The 19,451-nt window shown below is 40.7% G+C and overlaps 1 protein-coding gene across 14 annotated transcripts in view; it reads left to right on the forward strand.

Annotated features, from left to right (window-relative positions):
• Positions 1 to 13,095: 13,095 nt before the first annotated feature.
• PRRC2C (proline rich coiled-coil 2C) overlaps positions 13,096 to 19,451 on the forward strand; it is a 69,215-nt gene continuing 62,859 nt past the window's right edge. For all 14 annotated transcript variants that reach the window (XM_016221426.2, XM_016221434.2, XM_016221429.2 and 11 more), the window contains exon 1: positions 13,096 to 13,291. The gene's annotated coding sequence lies outside the window, so the exon portion shown is untranslated. The remainder of the gene's footprint in view (positions 13,292 to 19,451) is intronic.

Raw genomic sequence — 19,451 nt, forward strand, 5'->3', positions numbered from 1 at the left:
ATTTAACCTCTCTGGGCCTCCATTTCTTTCTCTGTAAAATGGAGCAATAATAGCACCTACTTCAGAAGGAGACAATGGGAATTAAATTACTCAAGTGCTTGAAATGGTGAAGGGCCTGAGGAAAGGAATACATGTGTGCATTAACTTTGTTACTGCCGTGTTTATGCTGAGGAGTCATAAAGAAAAACTTCTCTGAACAACAGCCTATGGGTAAACCACCCACCCTTGTTTCCACTGAGGAGCTATGCACCACAAGGCTTCGGGTGCACAAAGGCCCTTATTAGAACGGATACAGGATATTCCCCAGTGACACATCACCACACATGCATGGCTTACCTTTGTACTGATCCCTCTGTCAAGGTCCTAAGGGGACTTAATGGGGGCAGAGTAAAGGAAAAGTTGGCTGGGATTCCAGAATGAGTCAGATCAGCTGCTGATGCGAGCAGGGAGAGCAGCATTCTGGGAAACCTGGGCACCCTGACAAAGGGTCGGTGGACGGGAGGGGGTGTGGAACTCTTTCTTTCTCTCTCTCCCCTCACCCCTGAGTCACAGAGGATGGGAAAGGAGTTGGTTATCAGAAATCCTGGACTGCCTTCCTCCCAGCCTGCTGGAGGGATCATGTTGAAATGGAAACATTTTAACTCTGCTGCGTGAAACCCTCCCTCTCCCTCCCATCCCACACGATGCTCTGGGTCAGTATTTTGGCTTGAGCCTGTCGGGGGAGGGAGCCCAACCGGGAAGACAGGGAGTCCCTAGAGAGGGGTGGGTTTGCGGGAACCCCGCTCCCAGGGAGAGCCAACCCCTTCTCACAAGTTAGAACCTGGGATTTTCTCATTATTTCCTCGTAAAACCCTCACGTTTTCTCCTCCTTGCCCATTTCTCGTCCCCAGAGGAAGTTGATCCCCTCAGGACCAAGCCAGAGCCTCTCTTCAGCCAGGCGGGGCCCCTCCAGCCCCACCCCAAGGAGCCTGGCTCTAGAGTCAGAGTTCAGGAGTCACAACTGCCCGGGCGCAGCAGGGGGCAGCAGTGATCCCTTCCTCGCCAGCACTGGGGACGCAATACTGCTCCGTGGTTAGGAGCAAGGTCTTCTGAGACCCATGGTCAGGGTTGGAGTCTTTTTTTGTTTTTTAATCTTTATTGTTGAAAGAATTACAGATGTCCCCTTTTTTACCCATTGATCCCTTCTACCCCGCCCTAGCCCCCCCCCCCTTCACCACACTATTGTCTGTTGTGTCCATGGGTTATGCATTTATGCATGTTAATTCTTTGGTTAATCTCTCCCCCCACCAACCCACCCACCCCACCTTCCCTTTCAAGCTGTTAATGAATGTATCTGAACCTCGGTATCTTGTCTATAGAAGGATGACAGGAGTACCTGCTTGAGAGATGTTGCAATAATTAAATGTGATTTCTGGCACATAGCAGCTGCTCAATAAATGTTGGTTGTTATTAGCCTTAAAACCTTAATTCTAGAAGCTAGAAGTGTAACCTCCTTTCTCCCTCTCCCATACAGGAGAGTGAGCACAAACCTCACATAATTCTATTAGCTATGATAAAAGCAAAAAATGTCTAAGGTGACTGGAGCATAGAAGAATTGAGACTTGGCACAGAGGGTGGGCCTGAAAATCAGGCAAATCCTTGATCTGTATATGCCATGCTGAGTCCTTGCAGGGCTGAGGCTATTTGGCTCATCCCTTTATCTTTAATGGCTCTAATAGAGTGCTTTGCATAGTGTCAGATTAAATATTAAATATTTGTGACATGAAAAATCGAACATGTGAAAGTACATTTACTCATGCTTAGCTGAGTCAGGTGGCCTAAAAATTGTCAGGAGTCCCAGCAGATGGAACAGGCAGCATCTAGCTAGGAAATTTACATCTGAATTATTGTTTCTTGCTTGATGAGCTCATCTGCTGAGTCAGAAACTGGTTTCCCAATGTTCCTGTACACTCAGATGGAAATGCTTAACTTATTTGCTTCCAACAAATTCTTAAAAGAAAAAAAGACAGTTATAAAAATAAAACATGTTCATTTTAGATAATTTGGAACATACCCAGTTTAATCCCTGTAATCTCCCAGCTAATTATGTAATAGTATAACAAGATTTTCTGTCATTGTAGGTTCTCAAAAAGTATAATTTTTATTGATATAAATTTCTATTAATGCATACATCAAACTATTTTCAATTTATTTAATCATTCCTGGTATTGGACATGTGGATGGTTTCCAAATATTCACTATACTCTTGTAAATGTATCTTTAAATACATCTCTAATGATTTTCATACTTGAGAGTCCTAAAAGTAGCCTTACAAATCCTGAAGACATAAAGGCAGGCCAGAAAAGACAATAGCATGTTGACGTGGAATAGCTTACCAGTAGAAATCTGTAGATTCTTCTAAAAATAGCATAGCCCTGGCCAGGGTGGCTCAGTTGGTTGGAGTGTTGTCCTGTGCACCAAAAGGTAGAGGGTTCAATTCCTGGTCAGGGCACATACCCAGGTTGCGGGTTTGATCCCTAGTCTGGGGACAAGCAGGAGGCAACCAATCGATGTTTCTCTCTTATATCAATGTTTCTCGCTCTCTCTTTCCCTTTCCCTTCCTCTCCCTCTAAAATCAATTTTTAAAAATATTCTTGGATGAGAATGATAAATAAATAAATAAATAAATAAATAAATAAATAAATAAATAAATAAAATAACATAGATGTCACACATTTTCTGTCAAAATTCCAGCACAACTTGGAGAGAAATGTGACTAATTAATTCTAAAAAGTATAAAAAATAGCTGAGACACAAGTAAGATGGAGGATTTTTCTTACCAGATATGAAGACATACCACAAAGCCAAGCAAAGAAAATAATCTAATACCTGCACAGGAACTGAAAAATAGATCAAAGGAATAAAACAAGGATCCAGAAGCAGACCCGCGTGCATATAAAAACTTCTGTACGATAGCAGTGGTATCTCTAACCAATGAAGAAAAGATAGATTATTGAGAAAGTGACCTGGGAGAGTTGGTCACAACATGGAGAAAAACACGCTTGGATCCCTACCTCATGCTACTTATAAATGTTAACTAATAGATTAGATACTTTAATCTGAAATGGAAACCAGAAAAGAAAAGTATAGAATATCTTTGTTACCTAAAAAATGAGAGTTAGGAAGGAAAGCCTGAAAACCACAAAAGATCTGGGGGAAATTCTGTGGGTTTTGGTATATCAAAATAGGATTTCTTTTCAAGAAGGATATCATAGGCAAAGTGAACAGGCAAGGAATAGTCTAGAAGAATATATTTGCCACCTCTAAAACTCAAAGAATTAGTATGTTGTAAATACAGAGGACTTCTGTATATCAACAAGAGGCAGGAAATCCAACAGAAAATTGGACAAAAAATTACAACAGGCAAGTCACAGGAGGAACCTGAATATCTAACAAATTTATGAAAAGATGTTCACACTCTCCAGTAATCAAAAAATGCAAGTTAAAAATACCAATGAGATACTAAACTTTTAAATTTTTATTCAAAGGATTTCTAGGACATCTACATTAATTAAGAATACTATTAATATTATGATACTTCCAGACCCATTATACTCTTGCTAGTATACCACACATATTTTCTCATGTATTTCTCAATGATATAGACTTACTCCCAATAATAACAACTCATTTTAAGATAATCCCCATTCTTAAAAGCCTTTTCAACTCTTTCAGAAGAAGAATCTCCTAAATAATATATGAGAGACCTCAGAGATCTGTTTTATAGATTTATCAACTTTTAGTAAGCCTCATGGCAATATATCTCTTAGGTAAATATAATTTACTCTTTACCTCAATACATCTCTAATTTGGTTAAGAGTCTCTTGGTTTTATAAGACAAGAAGTGTAAAACGAAAAATGGTCACATATGCCAGCAATGTGCTGAGGAAAGAAGAGAAGGTGTGAATACATTATCCTTAAAATTTTAATTGTATCAACTGAAAAAGCTAGTCATTTTGATTGGTTCAGTGTCCATCAACACTTATAAGGAAAATGGTGCGAACCATTTTGTTTTAAGAGCAAAGTTGAAAGTAAAACAAGTTTAAGTTTGATTTTTGACTATCAACATAATACTTAGATTTTAACCTCATATATAAAGAAGAGATTTTCGCTTTCAAATTTTTTTTAAGTTTTACTGACTTAAATCAGCTCTACTGTTAATAGCATTTTCCCAGCTCCCTACAATTAAAAAAACAAAACCAAAAACCCTATGAACCAATCTGTGAGGTGGCAACTGTTTGAAAGCCAAGCCTTAAAAAAAAAAAAAAAAAAAAACTTTCCAAGCTAATTGCTTCGGTCCAGTAGGAATAGAACACTTTTGCATGTGCGCTTGGGAGTTTATTATATAAACAGATAATGACACACTCACCAGACCATACTTGACTGAATGGTATGTTTTTCTTATTTGTAAATTCTTTCATAAAGAAAATGCAACTCTTTTTGTCTGACATCAATTTGAACACCACAGAAATCAGTTTGCTAATTGTGTAAAATTTGTATGTAGGTTTCTATTTTCTAAATGTTTCTTCATGCCTTTTCAAATAAATTAACATTTGACTGGTAAGCTTTTGCAGGTGACACACATGCAAACACAATTAAAAATTTCAAAAATGTATGGTGTGGACTTGATTAAAAGAGGACTATCATCTGTATATGAACAGTTTACACTCAATGCTGGTGACATCTCACCAAAAGGAATGATTTTACTTCCATCAAGTCCTCTTTGAGAAACATAAGTTAATCTCCTATGCTTCTACTCTGAAGAGCGGAGTCCCTTTCTAACATTTTAGGCAGCATTCCTTTTTCTATAATTGGTCATTCTCTCAAACTTACATATTTTAGGAAAGTTATTTGTACGAAACCACCAAAAGAGAGTGAGTTATATTCAGGTCCTTACCCTGCTCTAATTGAGCCAGAGTGACAACTGTTTCACTCCTGAAGGGGATTTTCATCTCCCAGTGGAGTATCATGGTTTCCACTAAATGGTTTGGACAATCAAGACACTCTAATACCTGGGGATCTTCCTTTCTATATTTTCCAAAACAAAACAAAATACCCAACCACTGCCATCCCACTTAAACACAACAAGCACCATTCTAACAATTTCAGCGTGCCATTTTTATATATAAGCAGCCCACAGGGAACAGCACGGAATAACATCACCCTCCTCCTCTTACCTCCTACTCCCTTCTAAGGCATGAGACACCAAGGAAAGTGAACAAGTGGATAAGCCAATTTAAGAAATTGTGGGTTGTGTTTGAAACCTGTCTGAGGATGCTTCTAAACTGTCAGCCACCCACCCTCCCCAGCCATGGAAAACATAGGTTTTATCCGAAAGGTGATGGTTGTTACAATCTGTACTAGCCAGTTTGCACTTAACCACATTGTTAGCTAATACTGTTAGTTCTTTTTACAAATAAATCTTCACATTTTCCCAGTCTTCAAGAAAGAGGAAGCCCATCCTAGCCGGTTTGGATCAGTGGTTAGAGCGTAGGCCTGTGGACTGAAGGTTCCCTTGTTCGATTCCAGCCAATGGTACATTGTGCCTGGGTTGCAGGCTCAGTCCCCAGGCCAGTCCGGGTGCGTGCAGGAGGCAACCAATTGATGTGTTTCTCTTACATCAATGTTTCTCTCTCTCTCTCCCTTCTACTCTCTCTGAAAAGCAATGGAAAAAATATCCTTGGGGAAGGATTAAAAAAATAAAAAAGAAAAAGAAAAGAAAGAGGAAGACCTCACTTTGCAAAGTCAGGTTTGTTTGTAAATTATATTTTATAGATAAATCATAATTAAAATAAACCATTGGACCTATCAATCTAAAAGAACCTTGCAATAAATTTAATCGATCACTATTAAAGATTTAATTAGGACTACTTGGTGCTTTGTCCTCTGCTGTCTGAAAATACCTTTATACTTGTTTTATTATCTGTCTCCCACACCAGAATAAAAGCTCAGTAACTTCAGGGACTTTTTTATTTTATCTTTTATCTTTTCTTCTGCTTTATCTACTGCACCTAGAACATAATAATAGGAGCTCAATAAATATTTGTTGAATGAATACAAATGTGCCAGCAGCTAGCCAAATGTTTTTTGTTCCCTCTAGAAAGCCTCCTGAGAGTCTCTCTGGTGGCCATAACATCCCAGACTGCTTTTACCCGAGTCACTATAGCATTGCCTTATGTCGCTGGGGCAGCAGTTCACTAACAAACTGCCTCCAAGATGTTTCCATGACTACAGTTTGCTTATGTCATCAAGGTTATCCCTCAAGGTACTCACATTATTCCCTTGGTGCAAATCTAAGACATGTACACGAGGTGAAATTTAGACCAGCTGGTAACTCCTGGAAACCTTTACAAGCTTTTAAATTATGATGTTAAAACCAAGAACCAACAGTTATTCTGACACAGATTGAATTACTCCGCCATCCAAAATATGAGCATCAGCAGGTGCACATGGGAAACGCTGAGCACAGCTGGGCATTCTTGAAAGCAGAGCCAAATGGGACTTTTTCCGTAGGTACAGTCAGCCTGGAAGTGAAATTAGCAACTTTAACCCATCTATCTCTCGCTCGCTGCCTGTACAGATACTCACAGTTGCAAGAGTGAGATGAGAGTGTCAGCTGGGTTCGAAGTTAGACCTTGGCTCAAAACACCAGCTCAATCACCAATTAGCATTGTGAGCTCAAAGCAAGTTACTTGTCCTCTTTGAGCCTCAGTTTTAGAATCTGTATTGCAGTTTGCCGTGTAAAATGATATGTGCAGAGCCCTGGCCTGTTTTGCTCAGTGGTTAGAGCGCCCGTCCTCGGACTGAAGAGTCTCTGGTTTGATTCCAGGCAAGGGTTATGTACCTCAGTTGCAGGCTACACCCCTGGCCCCGGTCAGGGAGCATGGGGGAGGCAACCAATCAACGTGTCTCTCTCACATCGATGTTTCTCTTTCTCTCTCTCTCCCTTCCACTCTCTGAAAAGCAACGGAAAAAATATCCTCGGGTGAGGGTTAAAAAAAAATGATATGTGCAGTGGACCTAGCACAGTGCTGGCCCCAGTAGGCATTTGCTAACTTGCAGCTATAATGGGGTGAAAGGAGTTAATGCAGCAATAACAGCCAGGTGGGAACCACAACAACATGTCCAACTGCTGCCAGGGGCTCCTCAGGCCCAGATTCTCAGTTTTCTGCTGCTTGGCTTGCCCCTCACAATTAGAAGGTCCTTTTCTGTTATCAGACAAAGCACTCTTCCTGTTAGTGGTCTCATCAAGGGCATCCTGTCTGGCAGATAGTAGAGATCAAAAGGAATTTTTAATGTGGAAGAAGCTTGAAACTAAGATCCATGTCTCCACATCGTTGTGGCCTGCACAGGGTGACCAACTATCCAGTTTTGCTCTGACTGAGAACTTTCCTGAGTCATAGGAAGCATCAAAGCCATGACAGTCCTGTGCAAACTGGGATGATCCATTTCCCTACCAGCATTTTCTCAAGGCTGAGCAGGTCGCCTGGTCTCATGTAGCCTAATCATTACAGTGATTAAGTCTTGGCAATTACAAGTTTCCTATAGGTAATACTGAATATTGTCATGAAGAGAGTTTCACTTCACTGCACTTTACCCAGGCTGTTAAATACTTTGAGAAGCTTTTCTCAATTCTCTTTCAGTCACTATTCCTCTTCTCTCTTCTTCCAATCCAGACTGTGCCCTACAAAGTTACCAATGGTCCCATTCTTAGAGCATTGTAATACTAATTCCCATTTGAAGCAATTATCTCACTGAGACTCAAAGAAATATTTCTGAAATGACTCTTAATTAACCCCAGCAGAAATAAGAATGTAGACTACAAAGAAACAAAATCGGAACAAGACATGGACTACTGATTCTCTGTAACACATGAACCTTTCTTTACCATCGGAAGCCTAAAAGTTATTCAAAACACCCTGTCCCACTGCCATTGAAGAAATGGACTATCAACCTTATTTCTCTTAATTACTATGAAGCAATAACATATTTAAAACTGGGTGGTTTCATTTATACATGGGATATACAATTGGTTGGGCAGCAAAAAAATTAAAAGTGCCTTAAACTTTAATGCTACAGGCAGCAGCCAGATTTACAGTTTTAGAGATAATTATTGAACACTGTATTTATATCCATTAGCAATATCTCCAGTTTCTATTTTCTGGCCTAAAAAGTTAAGAAATCACCCGGCCGGAATGGCTCAGCAGATGAGTGTCAACCTAGGATCCAGGAGATTACTGTTCGATTCCCAGTCAGGGCACATGCCTGGGTTGCAGGCTCGATCCCCAGTAGGGGGCGTGCAGGAGGCAGCCATCGGATCAATGACTCTCTCATCATTGATGTTTCTCTCTCTCTCTCTCTCTCTTCCTCTCTCTGAAATCAATAAAGATATTTTTTTTTTAAATTAAAAATTAAAAAATAAAAAGTTAAGAAATCACCTATTTTGTATCTTCAGTTACAGCCTGGCGAATTTCCTTTGTCACCTTTTCTGCTCTGCATTCCCTAGACCCACCCCTTACCCTTTGGACTTTAGACCTTTTTCATTATTCACTTCCTGTCTCAGGGAAACTGCCAGCCTCAGGCAGAGCTGTGAGCCGGAAAGTCTCTTTTCTCCATCTCCTCCCTCTTCCCCGCCCTTCTTCCCAGGGCTCCCAGAAATTGCTTATTAACAACACTACACCCTCTTGACTTCGGGCCACTGCTCCAAGACCTTGGTTACTCCTCTCAGCTAAGAAAATTGGGGTGGGGGGTAATTCTGGGGAAATTTTGGGTGGACAATAAACCTCATTAACATGTGACTTGTGATAATAACGTTTTGCCCCAGATGTACCTTTTATTCCATTATAAAAAAAGGGTTTACTGAGTTAATAATAGACTGATAAATAACAGAAATAGTTATCCTACTTTACATATAATGTAATATTTTATACATAACACATATAATATATAGTTTATCTAATATATAACCTTCTACAAGTTGACCAAGGTAATTTTTTAAAACACTGGCAATATTTTTCTTATCTTATTAGCAAAGTTGTAATATCTGTTGACATTCATAAATCAGATTATACTTTCATACAGTATTTGGGTATTACAGTATTCATTACATCAGGCTTATAATGTTTCAGTTTTACTAAATATGATTTGCTGGACCATTGGTGAAAAGAAACCAAAATTGTCATGTGTGCATAAACCTTTAAGAAGCATTGGTACTAATAAAGCATGATGCCTTCATTCTTCTTTTTCACCTAATACAGGTCTAGCCTGTTGTTGTTCTTTTGATTTATGTTTTATTGATTTCAGAGAGAGGAAGGGAGAGGGAGAGAGAGAAACGAGAGAGAGGCTCATTAATCAGCTGCCTCTTGCACGCCCCCTGCTGAGGATCGAGCCGGCAACCCTGACAGGGAAAGGAACCCAATCTCCTGCATCACAGTGGGTTGATGCTTATCTGCTGAGCCACGCCAGCCGGCCAGGTCTCCCCTGCTTTTTGAAAATTCACATTACGCCACTTTGCTTTCATGAAAGACCTTCATTAGTACCTCTTTTCACTCACCAAAAGAAATCTGAAGAGGATTTTCACTTTTATGTAAAGGGGCAAAGTGAAAATAATGTTCTGCCAAATGTTTGGCAGCCAGGCTTATAGAGGCAGCACACACCTGAGCAGTGAGTGTGGCTCTGCTGAGAGCTCCTGCCCCGGAACCACATTCAGCATCTCAGTTCAAAGCTGCCAGAGCTCTAACCATGTCTGTGAGCATCCATGCTTTATCTCTGTTGATTTTGTGCCTCCGTTAGCAAGGTAAGTCCTAAGGTATCAGAAAAGCCCAAGAGAGCTAGTAAGGGTGTTAGCTTAGTGTCAAAACTGGACATAATTAAGTATATTTGATTTAGCAGGTTATTGTTTGGGCCTAGGAACACTCAAAAATTTTTCCATGTGAATTAATGGTAATTGCTTCTTCGCTTTACACCATTTTGGCTTACAAAGTGTCTCACAGGAACACTCTAATTTTGGATATTGGGGAACCTATATCCCATAAATCTTCAGTGCCTACAGGTTTATAGAATCAATCTCAATGAGGAGAAGGGTAGAAATTCAATAAAACCATTAGCTTAATAAGGCTGGGCAATCACAAAGGAAATAGGCCATACTATTTGGAGACTCCATTTGTTTTCAATGAGAAACTAGTTTGCCTAATTTTATATCCACAATTGGCAATTACTATTGTTTAAAAAGCAGAAGCAGAGCCCAGCCTGGTGTGGCTCAGCGGTTGAACGTTGACCTAGGATCCAGGAGATCGGGGTTTGATTTCTGGTCAGGGCACATGCTCCGGTTGGGGCCTGCAGCCGATCAATGGCTCTCTCATCACTGATGTTTCTATCTCTCTCTCTTCCTCTCTCTGCAGTCAATAAAGATATATTTAAAAAATAAAAAGCAGAACTGAAAATTAAATGACAAGTTTTCATTCACTCTGTCATGAAAATATTTTGTATGACAAATTTATTTACACTGAAGGAGTATTAGGAGAGGTGTAAATAAGCCAAAACAAAGTAAATTCAAAAAGAATATTATTTGGCTTTGGAAATTGTACCAATACCTAGAGATTTTCCCCAAAGTATTGGAAATAAGGGAAATAAGACTGCTCTCTGAGAGCTAAACTTTAAGATCACAAATAATGGGTAAAAGCACAAGCAAGCAAAGTCATCTTTCAAACACAAACTGGCCTGGCTTGACTATAACCTGATTTTTATTGAAAGAATATTGCTAAGAGGGTTGAGTAGCCATGGAAACAGAAAAGGAAGCACAAAGGGGCACGTTAGGACCAGTACCCATCCAAGTGCTATTAAGGAGAGGAGGAGCCCAAGTCCACAGCACAGCACGATGTCCCTACTGTATTGGAGATCAATGTGGAATGTTGCAACCACTGGAAGTTGAGTATTTCTATCTTTGGGACAAAATCATCCTGTCATAGAGATAGATGAATCAGGAACAGTCTATACACTTATCTCCACTCCTCCTGAATCTGTGTTCATCAAGCAACTTTCTGGTAATGCCTTCAGTTTCCTGGATGTCTATGTAGAAAATGCACTGGCTTTGCAGTCTTTAGTATTCAGGTATATAAATGATAGCTCTTGGAAATTAATCAGTGAATATTCTGGTTGTGTTAACGTGTATTGTTTCATGACCTTGGTTGATATAAGCTCATCTGAATGCTGGAGCTGCTCAGCATTGCCCAGCATTACTATCTGTCTTCTCCGTAGCTGTACCAAAGAGCTGACCACTGCTGAAGAAATCATATAAATAAACGGAATGGCATAGCTTACATCCGTGATCACAAACTCCCAAAGTGTTCTCTGCAGAGCATGCCAGTCCTACAGGGCTCCTCACACTAGGTTTACTTTTTCACTCATTGAGATAACCTTTGGATCTTCTCCTCAAACTCCTACACACCCAGCCCTTCCAGCAGAATGCCTTGTCCCCTACTTCACTGAGAAAAGAGAAGCCATCAGTGGGACTTCCCTTATGTCCTCACCATCAAATCATCAAACGTTCCTAGAGCTGTACCTATTTCTCCTTCAAAGGTGAATCCTGGATCAGCTCTGTCCCCACCCTTCACACCTTCCCATGGATTTGCCTCCTTTAGGTTCCCTTTCTGCTACATAATTGCTGCCCACATCATTCTTCTGGATTATTCCCATCATCATACAAACATGATCTGCTCTCTCCAATACTTTAGAATGTCCTTCTTTAGTCCACATTCCCTCCAGGTACTACCTTGTTTCTCTGTCACAGCAGAATTAAAATCTGGAAAGACTTGTTTATCTAGTCTCCAGTTTCTCAACATCTATTTTGCTCACTACCATATGGCTTTCTGACCTCACAGCTCCACCAAAACTTCTTGCAAAAGACACCAGTGACCTACCTCCACATTGCCAAATACAATGGACACTTCTGGTTCCTTCTTCATAGGACTTGACCTCTCAGCAGCATTTAACATAGTTGATTGCTCACACCTTCTTGTAAAACTCTCCTCTCCTGGCTTCTGTGACATCATCCTCTTTGGGGTTTCTAGTTCTCTGGCTTCACCCCCATGTCCGTTGCTAAGCGCTCCACCTCCACCTAACCTCTAAACGTTGTAGTTCCTTAGGTCTGGCCCTTTTTTCTTTTTTCTCTACTCTGTCTCTGAGTAATTTTGTCATTTCCCACCATTTTTAAACACATGTCTATGGAGCAGGAGTCTCTATCTCCAATACCTGATAGTCTGAGCGCTAGACATGCATGTCACCGGCATATTTAATCTACAGTTGGACATTGCATGAACATCTCATATTTAACATGTCCAAAATTTAATTCCTCCCAATTTTTAATATTTATTTTTTATTGCTCAACCAACCAAACTGTTTTCCTTTCCTCTCCCATCTCCATAGTCTCTATAAAAGTCAGTCATCCGTCCAGTCGTTCTAGCCATAAATCTACACGTTTGTCATTGACTCTAATTCACACTCCAGGCCACCCATTTAGAAGCGATCAACTGGTACAAGAAAGTATATTCTAGCTCCAAAATATATACCAAACCTGTCTACTACTGTCCATCTCCACTGCCTCTATACCGCTCAGGCATATTATGGCATGAGTATTTTCCTGGTTATTAAATATTATTCTGAATTTCATGACTTCAAAATATTACTTAATATGGATGTTTGATGATGCATTTATCTATGTCTCTACCAAGAGCAGGTTTTGGAATGTTAAATACGTACCTTTCTGAAAAATACCAAGATATTGTCAAATGTCAAGATTAAAGATGATTCATTAATTTTGACACATACCGCCAAGCTGTTGTGAAGCAATTCACAAACCCATCCACCACATGCCAGAGTGCTCTCTTCCCTGAGGCAGAGCAACCTGGAATCGTCCCTCCGTCCAGCAGGTGGCGACGTCGCCTTCCTCCGGGGTTGCGCGGCCACGGAGGCTTCACGTGATCCGGCCGTCTGTGCGCCGGCGGGCGGTCTTGCGGAGATTGCCTTACGTACGCCGCGGTATGACGTCATACGTAGGGGCTGGCTAGCCGCCATCTTGCTTCTTTTTCTCGCTCGCTCTCTCCCTCTCGGGCGGCAGCGAAAGTGCCTTGGCGGTTTTTCCATCCGCAGTTGCGGCTCTGCCAGTCCGGTGGTCCTTCAGCCACCCCCCTTCCCTGGACCAGAGCTCGTGGGGACCTCGAAGTGCGCGCACACACTCGGCTCGACACCCTGGCGGGTAAGGAAAGCGCGGGCGGAGGAGCCACGATCAACGCGGGCCCCATCGGGACGGGCGGGCGTGGGAGCGCCCTGACACCGGGGAGCCGCGTGGAGAGGGCCTGGGTTCCGGACATCCTCTCCCTTTTCTGCGGCGACCACCCTTTCCGTGCCTCGGGAAGTCTCGGCCGCCTGCTCGGGGAGCGGGAAACCGGGGTCAGACCCGCCCCATGTGGTCTGCAGCGGGAGTTCCGGACCGGTCGGCCTCTCCCACCCGCCCCGGCTCGGCCTGGCGGGGGAACGGCGCGCGCGGCCCGGAGGCGAAGGGGGTTTCCATCCCGCGGGATGGGCGGGAATCGCGATCTCTCCAGCGTGGGGCGTGCATCCCCCCCAACAGCTCCAGGGCTCCTGTAGGGCCTTTCCTGCCTGCCTCTTTCGCTTGTGCAGTGCGGGTGGAATTGCAGCGCGCGGGGTCGGGGAGAACGGGTTACAGACCTGACTCGGGGAGAGGCTCGCTGGAGAATCGGCACCAGCCCTATTTCTGCTAGGAACGATCTGCCCCAACTCCAGCGGAGGGTTCGCGTAGGCTTTCGCACTCTAGGCCTCTGCATCCTCTGACCTGCGTGGTCAGTCCCACTCTGCAGCTCCCCCACTTTGAGATGCCGTCAGTGTTATCGGTGTTCGATCGAGGCCCCGCTATAGGACTCGAAGAAAGGGGCAGGAGGGCCTGTAGGAACACTGATAAATTCTTCCTCTGCCCCAGAGGAATGCGTCAGATTCCTGTAAAGGGATGTGTATTTGTTTTGACTTGATCTGAGGTATTTTTTGGAGATGTCCGACAAGCCTGATGTGTGCTGGCTTCTCAAGCTACCCGGATTTCCGCATTGGCTGATCTTCAGCGTAGGCTCTTAGATTCTTACCCCACTAGGGTACTTGAAAATTGTACCGTAGGCGGCCGTGCTGTAAGATTTCATTTGGAATGCACTAGAAGCATCAGGATCCTTGATTCAGTGCTCGATAGCTGATTTCTGCAAGTAGAAAGGATAGTGTGAGACTTAGGCGCCCACCAAGCCTGCCTCTGGCTTTGGTTAAAAGTAGATTTAACCTCCTCTATTGGTAATTAAAATACTGCTCCGACTGGAGCCATTTTTAGGTGTGTGTCTTAGATGCATTGCAGCATCTTTTTCTGATCCACCTCACATGCATTGATCCCCTAAAACAATTAGGAATATGTTGAATTTGAGTTTTATCTTTAGCATACCGTCAAATAGTAAGCCTCTCCTTTTCTATACTGGGATTTTCAGAACACAGGCTTTTTACTTTTATTTATATATTTTCGTCTGGTGAGCTAATACATGTGGCTGTTCTCCCCTCCACCGTTAGTTGACCTTTTACTGTGTACTGAGCACAGTAATCAGCCCTTTACACACATTACCTTTTTAATCTTACAGCAAGCCTTTGAGGAAGGTGCTGTTGTCATCATCCCCGTTTTATAGATGAGAAAATAAAATCTAAGAGATGAAAGCAGTTTGACCAAGGTCACACAGCAGCTATTGGTGGTGCTGTATAGATTCAAATCCATACTGTCTGAACCCAAAGGGATGCTGTAAACCATCAAACTGCCTCCCTGTTCCTTGTAATTTTATGAACTATGGAAACTAAATAAGATACAGCATTATTAACCTAGTTTCCTCTGCTTGACTTCAGTATAGAAACATTGCATGTGAAGGTGTAAAAAATATGGATTATGGCTACTTTAGGGATGTGGTAGAAGCTAATTTTTGTACCCTTTTCCACTTAAAGGCCAGTGGAGTAAAACTAACTCTACAGCATGGCAGATAGAATTTTTAGATTTTGAGATCTGGCCTCTATTATTGATACGATATTTCCTCATATGTAAAATGAAGATGATGATAGTAATAGTACCTCCCTGGAAAGGCTTGCTGTAGGATTAACAAAGATAATATATGTAGAGGGTTTATTACGGTGCTCAGTACCTAGTAAAAGGTCAATAGTAGTGGAGGGAGAGTGGCAGAATATTGGTAGAAGATACTTTTCCCCCAGCAATAAGTAATCTGTTTATTTTTAGAACAGAGTAAATATTCTTTGGAAATTTAAGAAATAGATTTTATGTCCTCCTTTTCTTTTTTAAGACTTTTTTTTCACACTTCTGTACTGGATTTTGTTTCTTAAAGATTTCTTCTTCATGCTATACAGTCGGTAACCCTGGAATCAGTACATTACAGATAGCTGAAATACATTTCTGTCCTTGTCTCCGCCTACCCCTACTCCATCTCACCTTTCTTACTGATAAAATGTCTTTGAAGATTATTATGTCCCTCTTTCCCTCTGAGTGGTTTCCTCCTAGCCCCCAAACACTACTTAAATTTGTAAGTCAGTTGAGTAACTTGTACAATTATTTATACCATATTTGTGTAAGACAAGGACTGATCATTGATAAAATGTTACACAAATTGGTACAGAACCCTATTCTCCCAGTGAACAAGATCCAAAAATTGTCTGACTTGATTATGACTAATGTACTTCCAGTAAATTGAAACGTGTCACCTTATAAATAGGGTAACACAATGAAAGCTTATCTCAGTCTGTTAACTGTTGTGTAGAAGTCATGACATTTTAAATTTCTCAGTAGTGCAATTGATGCATCAGCCAAGACATCTTTATGGGTAAAAGTATTCTCTAGAGAGGGTAACTTCAGTAAATTTTCTATTGTATGTTTTTTACTAGTCTCCAGAAAGGCTACATATATACTGATCTTTTGCTAGTTGTATTTCTAGTTGTTATTTTGCTCTAGATTAACAGAATGCCAGTCATGTTTTGGGATTTGTGGGTGCACACATTTGCTAACAAGTCAGATTAAAGAATGGCAATTACTGAGTTTCAACACTTGTCTAGTTGAGAGACAGAAACTTCGATATGGTTAGCAGGTACCTAGAATCTGAACACGAAATAGCAATAAAACTACTATCAGTGTAATGTAATGTACTTGCCCCTGTGATACTGCAGATGCTCTGCATTAAAGGAGGGTGGGATACAATCAGTGTTTGTGGAGCATAGTTAGTATTGAAAACACCATTGGGTATTATTTGCATAGCATATTTGGTAATTTTCTGCTTGCTTGCCTGTATTCCAGTACTGGTCTTTTTTCCTTTTCTAGATTGTTTCCATGTTTCCATCACCTTGTATGATGGTTGGCGTATACCTAGAGTTTATTACAGGTCATTGAATGAATGAGATTAGGGAACAGAACAGTAGACCCACAACTACAACTAAGGTTTAGCTGATGAATATCTTAGTGGAGCAAAAGAATACCCTGTCATTTTTTCCCCTTTATGTACCCATGAGAATAGCATAAGAGCTTTCAAACAGTTTATGTCTATGGATCGTGAGATTTTTTTTCCATCAAAAATTTTATAAGTCTCAGTAAATCAGAGGAAAATGGCTTTTACGTCCCATTGCCAAGATGTTCACAGTCTTAAGGACTAATAATAAAAGTTATTGTGTGATTTTTTTTTTTAATTTTATTTATACCAGAAGATAAAAATAAAGGTATACAAATAGGTAAAGGAAATTTGGGGCAGAAAATCCATATATGGAAAATTGCCTGTGGTATAGATTGAATGCCTGGTTGATTATAAGTGAAGGCATGATGGCCAGTAGAGATAAAAAATAATTGTAATTATTAATATTTGTTGAGCACTTACCGTGCTGGGCACTGAGCTAAGAACATTTTGTACATTATCTCTTACAATCCATACAGTAAGCCTAGGAGGTGATTATTTTATCCCCAGTATATAACCAGACAAGTGGAATTTAAAGAGATTTAAATAATTTGTTCAAAGTTACTTAGCTAGTACATGGTATTCAAATTATTGAGCCTGAGCGCTTAACTTATGTGCTACATGGATTTCCCAGTGACTAGTATTTCTCAACAAGATTTCAAACTTTTGTTTTATCTTCAAATCACCTATCTGTTAATATCTTTCTTTAATTCAACCGACTGTCTTTTAATTAAAGGAAAATTTTACATGATTATTTGGTTTTACAGTTTTTCCCAAACATGTTTTAAAATAAACATATAATTTTAAATATTCCTCTGTGGACCACTTAAAATCGTTGCAGTATGCCATCAGTAGTCTTGTATTCCACCCTTTGGGACCTAAACTGCAAGAAGTGAATGCTGGATAGGCTTAGGCAACAGTTGGAATTGATGAAGACCAGAAGTGATTAAGTCTAGAATGGAGTAGATTCATCAAACAGGAAATGGCAACATTACAAGAATACAGATATAAATTTGAGCCTTAACTACATAACTGGGACAAACATTTCCATGATGAACTGCAAAGTGGAGTGGTGTGATTTAGACAGAAATGTAACAGGATGCTTAAGACAAGGAGAACAAGAAGGAGGTCACTGGAGAGAGAAGGGTGGAAGGATAATCTGAAAAATGGGATTATTAGAGCCAGATGTAGCAGAGGTGAGAATAATGTATGAGAAGTGCCTTTGGATTTGGCTGAGAGGTCCTTGGTTACCCAAGAAGAATTTAGGGCACGTAATGAGGATGAAAGGTTAAGCAGGAAGGACTAAGTTGTGACGCCTCCTGATTTTTAGGTGTATTGAATACTCAAAATGAGCTCTGGATTAGGAGTTGAAAAATGTAAATTTAGTCAGCTGTTAACTTTGGGGGCAAGTTACTTGACTTTCTCAGGTTTTAAATATATTCATCTGTGAAGTAAGAATAATACCTCTTTCCCCTATCAGAGCATTGTTACAGAGATTAAATGTATTACCTTATAGTTTTTGAATTTAATATTCTTTGATATCGGTATCGTGTGAGTCTTGACCATACTAAAAAAAAAAAAAGAGAGAACCATGAAAAATAGGAAGTTAAAGGTAAAGGGAGAATAGGTTCTCTATGAAGTTGGAAGATTCCCTCCAAATAAATGTTGAGTCTGCAAGATAAGAGATGGGTGCATATGTGGTTGGAGAGTGGGTGTCTAGAGAAGTTAATAATTGATATTCCTCTTTCCTAACGAATAATCTGAAAGTGCAGGGCTGCTCTTTAGGGTTGTGTGGTTTGTGGATGCGGGGCTGAAGGGAGCAACAGACTGAAATGCAGTCTGCAGAGTCCTGTGCCCTGGCTAGGCCTCCCAGGGGAAATCGTGCCTCTACTTCTCTCTTTCAAGGCATCAGCCCCTCTTCAAAAGGAGTGCCTGGAACTTCCCAGAAGGATGTGTTTTTCTGTTTGCACTAAAGCCCTGTGGAGGCTAGTGGGCGCTCTGAAAGGCTCCTTGAGGAGACATATTATGGATACATTTAGAAATACATCAGAAACAATTGGGAGATTGAAGAAATTGTCACAAAGGAACAAAAAGCTAATTTTTCAGTTTCTATTAAAATTTAGATTTGGGGCAGTATAACTAGTGTAGGTTGGCCTGTATTTTCAGTAACTGCTTTTAATGTTAGGTTTAAATTTTGTAGATCTTAATTGAAGCACAATATGGGAGGTATAGAATTGCTTCTGAAAGTTAGGAAAATGGAACAGATAGAGGAATTATATTTTAAAAGCAGAATAAAAGGTGATTGAAATGAGGCTTTGGACAGAGGTGGAGATTGGTCATAGTGCTGTATGACTGTTTAGATTAAGAAACATTGGATTGTTTGATGTACAGTTCTATGAGTTGTAATATGTATAGACTCATGTGGCCCACACCACAATTAGGACAGAATGTAGAAAGATGAAATATCACCCAGTTGTAGACCCAGTCTTCTGACATTTTGGAGGCAGAGAAAGTATCTCTTCTGCTGAAGAAAGAACTACTGAGTAAGGACTAAAAAGTCAAGAGCAGCCTACAAGTGTCGATTGCATGGTTTCCTCATCAAAAAAAAAAAATTTGTTTAGTTATATTATGACATACGGAAGTAGAAAGTGGGAGAAAGAGATAGGTTTACATGTCTCAAGACAGACGTTTTACTAATAGAGGAATGAGCCAGTGCTTTTAGGGAGGGATGCGAAGCAATTCTCTACACTTAGAAATTTTAACTTACAATTCCAACCCTTACAGGCAGCCCTTGAGTTACATGAAAGGTTTGGAGTCATTCATGGTGTCTATTGAGCATCTTGAAGAGAATGCTTTTCTTTTTCTCCCATAATATCTGAT

The sequence above is a fragment of the Miniopterus natalensis genome, chromosome 19 (genome assembly GCF_054644295.1).
Source record: "Miniopterus natalensis isolate mMinNat1 chromosome 19, mMinNat1.hap1, whole genome shotgun sequence".
In the NCBI taxonomy this organism is placed as follows: Eukaryota; Metazoa; Chordata; class Mammalia; order Chiroptera; family Miniopteridae; genus Miniopterus; species Miniopterus natalensis.